This window comes from Bison bison, unplaced genomic scaffold, assembly GCF_000754665.1.
Source record: "Bison bison bison isolate TAMUID 2011002044 unplaced genomic scaffold, Bison_UMD1.0 scf7180017862984, whole genome shotgun sequence".
Lineage (NCBI taxonomy): Eukaryota > Metazoa > Chordata > Mammalia > Artiodactyla > Bovidae > Bison > Bison bison.
The window spans coordinates 425,328-432,466 of NW_011493556.1; positions in this window are offsets into that span (position 1 = coordinate 425,328).

Sequence of the window (7,139 nt, forward strand, 5' to 3'; positions counted from 1 at the left end):
TTTAATTATTATTTGACATATTAATTATTACCTGAAGGTAATGAGGAGAATCATAGATTTTGCATTAAATTTCACGTCAGGAAGAAGGAAGAGCCAGACCCATATGCATACACTTCTCTCTCCTTTTCACGTAATCTGGGGTCCAGATTGCATTTATTATTAAATTATAATTTTTACAAACCTTCTCTTTTGAATTGTTCTTACCATATCAATTTGATTTTGTAACTATATTTTCAATGATTATTTAGAATGAGTTTCATTTTTAATTTCTTTTTAAGTTGCACCACATTTTTTATTTTTTTTGCAACCACATTTTTTATATCACATATTTTCTCTTCTAAATTTTGATTTTTTTCTCTGTAGGTTAGAACATAAGTTTTTACATATCTGAGATAATGTATCTATGGCCTAAGTAAATTATAAGAAATTTATCAGGTTATTACATTCTTGAGCCTCACAGTCTCTCCCTTGTAACTTGTGATCTTTGATTCAGTGTCTTCTGGCATTAGTGGTACATGAAATTTGAAGTGAAGCTGGCTTTGTTCCTCAGTAGGAAACTAAACGGTTTGTGTGAAAGGCTACAGAAATTTTTCATTATCCTTGATGTTCAGGAAATTTGCCAGAATAGTTGACGGTTAATTTAATTTATTTTGTCTGGGATGTAGTGTGTCTTTTAAATCTGCATACTTAGCACATTAATAAAAATTTCCTTAGTTTTGGTTCCGATCTTTAGTTTATTGTTCCTGTAGATTTGCAATTAGATTGAAGAAGAGTCTCCATCAAATTTAAATTCAAATACATGCTGCATAATTTTTCCACATTCATTTATTTTTGTATAGAAATATTTGAGTAATAAGAGTGATTTAATAATTTAGGTAAGTATTTTTTACATACAAAGCCAAATTTTAAAAAGTATCTAACAACCTTTAATGAAGTCTAAAATTCTAGATAGTATTATCATGACAATTCAAGATAAGGGTGTGGTAGGAGAGACAAAAGGACAGTTAGAGTATGTTACAGTACTTGTCTTATTTAGGAAAAATAGATCATAAGTTTAAGAAATTTACAGAAAAAGAAATCTAAGAATGAGTACTCACCAGAAAAATAAAAATAGAATGCATAATTTTCACATCAGACAAAATTTTACTAAGTAGAAGACAGAATATCAGAAATAAAGTACAGTAAAGTATAGAATAAGATAGCAGAGTAAGTTTGAACACAGCACAAATTAAAATGAATATAAATGTGTTGAACCGATGATAGTTCACATACTCTCGGATAGAATAAACAACAACCAAGATCTGGCAACATTTGCTCCATATGTTACTGGGGACTTGTGCCAGACTCATTGTGTGTAACAGGAAATAGGGACTGCAGTAGGTTCCCCAGACTGTAAAGATAAAGCTAGGACATCTACCAGACCTTTATAATTTATGGAAGGTGGTTTATATGGGGAGGCAAGGGAAGATGAGAAGAGAATGGCAATCCACTCCAGCATTCTTTCCTGTAGAATTCCATGGACAGAGGAGCCTGGTGGGTTATATGGGGTCTCAAAGAGGCAGACACGAGTGAGCAACTAACGCATACACACACGAGGGAAGATGAAGTGTTACTTGCTTAGTATGGAATTCATGGATGAAAGTGAAAGTGTTAATCGCTCAGTTGTGTCTGACTCTTTGTGACCCTTTGGACTGTAACTCATCAGGCTCCTCTGTCCATGGAATTCTCTGGGAAAGAATACAGGAGTTGGGTAGCCATTCCCTTCTTTAGGTTCAGTCCACACCTAGGGACTGAACCTGGATCTCCTGCACTGCAGGCAAATTCTTTACCATCTGAGCCACCAGGGAAGCCCCATGGAATATGTGGGTAATTCTATCTAATCCTGGATTTCAGTATTGGAAAGCCTGTTTTCGTCTGGACCCATGTTATATTTACCCAGTGTAAATATAACACTGCTCTCGACTGTCAGGCAGATGCTAAAGGGAAAGGAAGAGGAAAGGGCTATTTTTTGTTTGTCCTGTGTCACCAAGCAGATATCTTCTCCATCAGTCTGGTGGGGGAGTTATGTGAGAGGGCAAAGAGAGGCCTGGAGTGTTCCTTTAGAAAACTCCCTCCACAGGACAGGAAACATTGAGAGTAAAAAGAGGTTTTCCTTATATTAGTCTCCTTTTTAAAATGCATTTAAAAATTGTGGTAAAATTCACATAATATCAAACATACTGTTTTAACCATATTTAACTGTACAGTTCAGTGGCACTAAGTACATTCAGACTGCTGTGTAACTCCCACCATTATCCATCTCTCCAATTTTTCACCTTTCTAAACTGAAACTCTGTTCCTGTGTTAAGCACCAAGTCCTCTTTTCCTTTCCCTCCTCGGGCCCTGGCATCTACCAATGTACTTTCTGACTCTGAATTTGACTGTTTTAGGTATCTTATGTAAGTGGAATCAAACAGTATTTGTCTGCACCTAATGTATGCAGCAGCAGCAGTGTATGTTGGAACACATTATTAAGCTTAACAATGTATGTCCTACAGATTGTACCTTCTTCCCCCACCCGCTGTGCTACACAGTAGGCTCTCATTAGTCATCTTGTTTATTCACAGTAGTGTATATATGTTAATCCCAAAATTTCCCAATTCATCCTCCCCCCTCTTCTCACTCTTATTCTCCTTTTGAAGTCGTTTCTCATACTTTCCTACTTCTCTCTCAATCTTCTGGCTTGCTTTAATATCTTGTCTGCCACTTGGAGGACCCCAAACAGGGTCTTCTGCTTTTCCTATCATTCACCTGTGCCTTTCATCTCATGTCTGGTTGGGTCTCTATTGAACCATCATTTGCAATCTTGTGTGTTTATCCTCCTCTTCTTGGACTTGTGGACTTGTGAGGTGCATGCAGGGGAAGTTAGAGGAGATAGTACCTACAGTGCAAATTATGACCACAAGCAAGCACTACAAAAATCACTTCACTACCCAATCTATTCCTTAAGCAGGCTTGTGAAGTTATTGTATGTATGTGTGTATATGTGCTCAGTTGTGTCCAACTCCTTGCAACCCCATGGACTAAAGCCTGTCAGGCTCCTCTGCCTATGGAATTTTCCAGGCAAGAAATACTTGAGTGGATTTCCATTTCCAATCAAGGGGATCTTCCCGTCTCAGGGATTGAACCTGAATCTCTTGCATCTCCTGCATTGGCAGGTGGATTCTTTACCACGTGTGCCACCTGTGGAGTTATTAGCACTCTTATTTTATAGAAGCAGAAACTGAATTTTAGAAAAATTAAATATCTTTTCCTCAACCACTCTCCAAAGTGGAAGAACCAGAATTCTAAGCTAATTTTTTTTTTATTTTTAGTCCTTTGCTCTGCCTGCTATAACATGGTGGTTCATTTTTTAAAAGTGTTTCTTTTTCAGCATTTCTTGACTTGCTAGCCTCTTTCTCTTTAGCCTGCAGATAAGAGAATGCCAGAGTAATTCTAGAAAACAGACATATGCGAGAACATCTTTTCTTATATGTTTGAGAGAATCCATACAAAAGTACTTTAACAATTAAGCATGCACACATTCTGTCCAAGTGTGCACACATTCCGTGTTAGTTGGTGCTGTTATCTTCCCAATGCCCAGTCCCTGATAACCCACATTTGACTGATTATCTCTTTAATCCCCACTTGTCAAATTTGGAAAGTGGGTTGGAGCAAGTGGAACAGTCCATTTCCTAAAGATTCTTCTTTCAACTGGTAAATCTCTCTGGGAGGACAGACATTATTTCCATCACACTTTAGGTAGAATAAATTGGTCAACCGTGCTCTTTCCAGCTGGAGATCTTAGTGCTAACATCAGCTTCACTTTCTCCTCATCTACACTCTCATCTGGACCCAACTCCCTTAGTTTCAGGTTCCATATTGCCCAGTCCCAGAATTATCTTTTCAAACTCAATTGACCTTTTAATGAAAAGGTATCATAGAACATTTCAAACATACACAAAGGCAGAATAGTAAAATAAATCCCTCTATATCCCTCATTCAGCATCAATAGTTATCAAAACTATACAATGTTGCTATATATATTTTCTTTGCTGAAATATGTAAAAGAATACCCCAGGCTTCATGTCATTTCACTCCTACACACTTCAGAATGAGTTGAGCTCAGGTTTTTAAACATCATCAACACTCCTCTAAGAAGTATGGATCTTATTCTCTATGTTCATGATTCACCAAATTATTTTGTAAACACCCCATGCATTTGGTGTTCAAATTTCCAACTCAACTATATAAAATAATTTAAATGAATCCATCGGTTGTGTTTACTTCAAAATCTATGAGGAAAAAAAGTCTGCATAATTTAAACCAGTGGATCAGTGGCCAACAGTTACATGGCGTAATGGCTCAGCTGGATGGAGGGGTAGGAAAATCTAGTTGGAATGGCTGCTCCCCAGCTGACTCCTGCAGAGCAGGAGACCCTGACCTCCCTTCCCCAGCCTTGCCTCCAGAACGACTGCCATCGGCTCTGCTCCCTGCTGTACGATTGGCTCAGCTGTGCAGCAACAGGCTGCCAGCCACAATGAAGGCATTCTTTAAGGTCAGCTGGAGTCCCACCTGCTCAAGGAAGGCTTTCACAGATACAGTTTCCAGTTGGTACTCTCACTTTCTTTCCTTTTTAAAAAATTTGGCTGCGTTGGGTCTTAGTTGCAGCGCGCAGGATCTTCACTGCAGTGTGCCTGCTTCTTCAGTTGCAACACGGGAGCTATTCTTTAGTTGTGGCACTTTGGCTCAGTGGTTGCAGTGCTTGGGCTTAAGTTGCCTTGAGATGTGTGGGATCTTATTTCCCTGACCAGAGATTGAACCCTTGTCCCCTGCACTGGAAGGAGATTCTTAACCACCAGGGAAGCCCCCCAGTTGGTAGTCTCTTTAGCACACAATTTAGCCACTGTTTCGCACATATATCTTGTCTTCCTAGGTAGACTGCAGCTACATCAAGATAGAAACCATGTTTCGTTTTCTGCCATGTAACTACCTGTACTCAATAATGATGGCAAGCAGGTGCTCAATAAATATTTATTAAGGAGCAAACGGAGTTCAATTTGAATTTTCATTTGGGCTGAAGTTTTTAGTGGCCATTTTTCTGCTCGGCATAAAAAGAGAGAGATAGAAAAAAACCTGCAGAGGCCCTTCTGTCTGAGAATGTAGATAAAAGCCAAGTTGAGTTGGCCCTCACCCATCTACTTGTTCAGCTTGCCCTACAAGTCCTCTTAAATCCTGCCTGTTCTCTGCTTGAACAACCGACAAGTGCTCTTTTCTTTTTCTTCCCTTGCGCAAATGACTAGGGCAATTTTCTGTTGTTGGCACACATTGTGGTATGACCACATGTTTAAGAATCATGAAACCCTACATAAGAGATCAGTCCCTAAATGAACCTTTACCCATATCAACAGGCTCATTCCTGCGGCAGCACCATGGTGCCACCAAGTGGACTGTTTTCAAACAACCCAACTCATCGTGAACTGGCAAGTCCATTTGGAGTTGGAGCACGGGTGGCCAGCACATTTAGGGAACTGCAGCTTTTATTCTCTGCATTCGTATGCCTTGAATTTTTGATGAATTCTGAAAACTGCTTCACTTAAACTTCTTGAAATTTTATTGTCTTTAACTTCTGCTTGATTTCTTTAAGAAAATTCCTAATGAAAGTGTCATGGCATACAATATCGTGTGTGCTTACCTTTTATTTTACTATATTTTGGGAAAAAAATCAGATCCTCATGATTTTGGGGAGAACTTTTAAACACTAACTCTATCTCCTGGAGAGGTCTATTTAAAGGCTATGACCACATGTTTAAGAATCATGAAACCCTACATAAGGAATCAGTCCCTAACTGATGCACGTTGCCTATGTACAGTTTTGATGTTTAAGATTTTCTGGAGTTAGACTATCTTATTATTCAGAACAGCAAACAAATGGTGCAGGAAGAACTGGACACCTGTATGCAAAAAAAACTGAATCTCAAGTCGTACCCTGCAGCACATACAAAAATTAACTTGAAATGGATATGATTGTCACAGATATCTCAAGCCTCAACTGACTGCCCAATTTGAGAAAATCCTTAAAGAAATTAGATAACTCTAAGATGCCTTACTCTCTCCTACTCTCCAGAGGCTAAAGATCTCTTACCTGTCTTTTTTTCAGTAAAGCCCCAAATAATGAGTTTTCTTTCTTTAAAAAAGTATTTGGTTGATTTAATATTTAATTTTTCTGAAACTGCCTCTTTACAGTAGTGTGGTAGGGAAGTGTATTGGACAAGAAACCAGAAGCCTTGTATTTCATGCCTCTAAGCACCTGATTATGGGGAAAATCACTTAATGTGTCTAAGTCTCTGTTGCATTATCTACAAAATGATAGTAGTCAATTACCTGAATATGTTTAGTTATTCTAAGGTTCAAGTGAAATAAGGTTTGAAGTTGTTGTTATTCAGTCCCTCAGTCATGTCCAATTCTTTGCAACCCCATGGACTGCAGCACACCAGGCTTCCCTGTCCTTCACTATCTCCCGGAGTTTGCTCAAACTCATGTCCATTGAGTCAGCGATGCCATCCAATCATCTCATCCTCTGTCATCCCCTTCTCCTCCTGCCCTCAATCTTTCCCAGCATCAGGGTCTTTTCCAGTGAGTCAGTTCTTCACATCAGGTGGCCAAAGTATTGGAGCTTCAGCTTCAGCATCAGTCCTTCCAATGAATATTCAGGGTTGATTTCCTTTAGGATTGACTGTTTTGATCTCCTTGAGGGACTCTGAAGAGTCTTCTTCAGCACCAAGGTTCAAAAGCATCAATTCTTTGGCACTATTTAATATTCCTCAAATCATTTTGAAAAAATGTTATAAATAGGTAATCTGGGTGAAAATATATGTATATTCTCTGCTATTCTTATTTGTGCAACTTTTCTGTAAGTTTGAATTTATTTCCAAATAACAACAATTTTTAAAAAGTGAGACAAATATTTTAATGAAGTCTTCCATTCATTCTCATCATTATTTTCAGTTATTATAAAACTAAACATCTGCATGGCTCCTAACCATTTACAGAGTACTTTCACACATTTTATTTATTTAATCTTCATTAAGAAAGTGCCATTTTAAATGCCATTTGGAGCA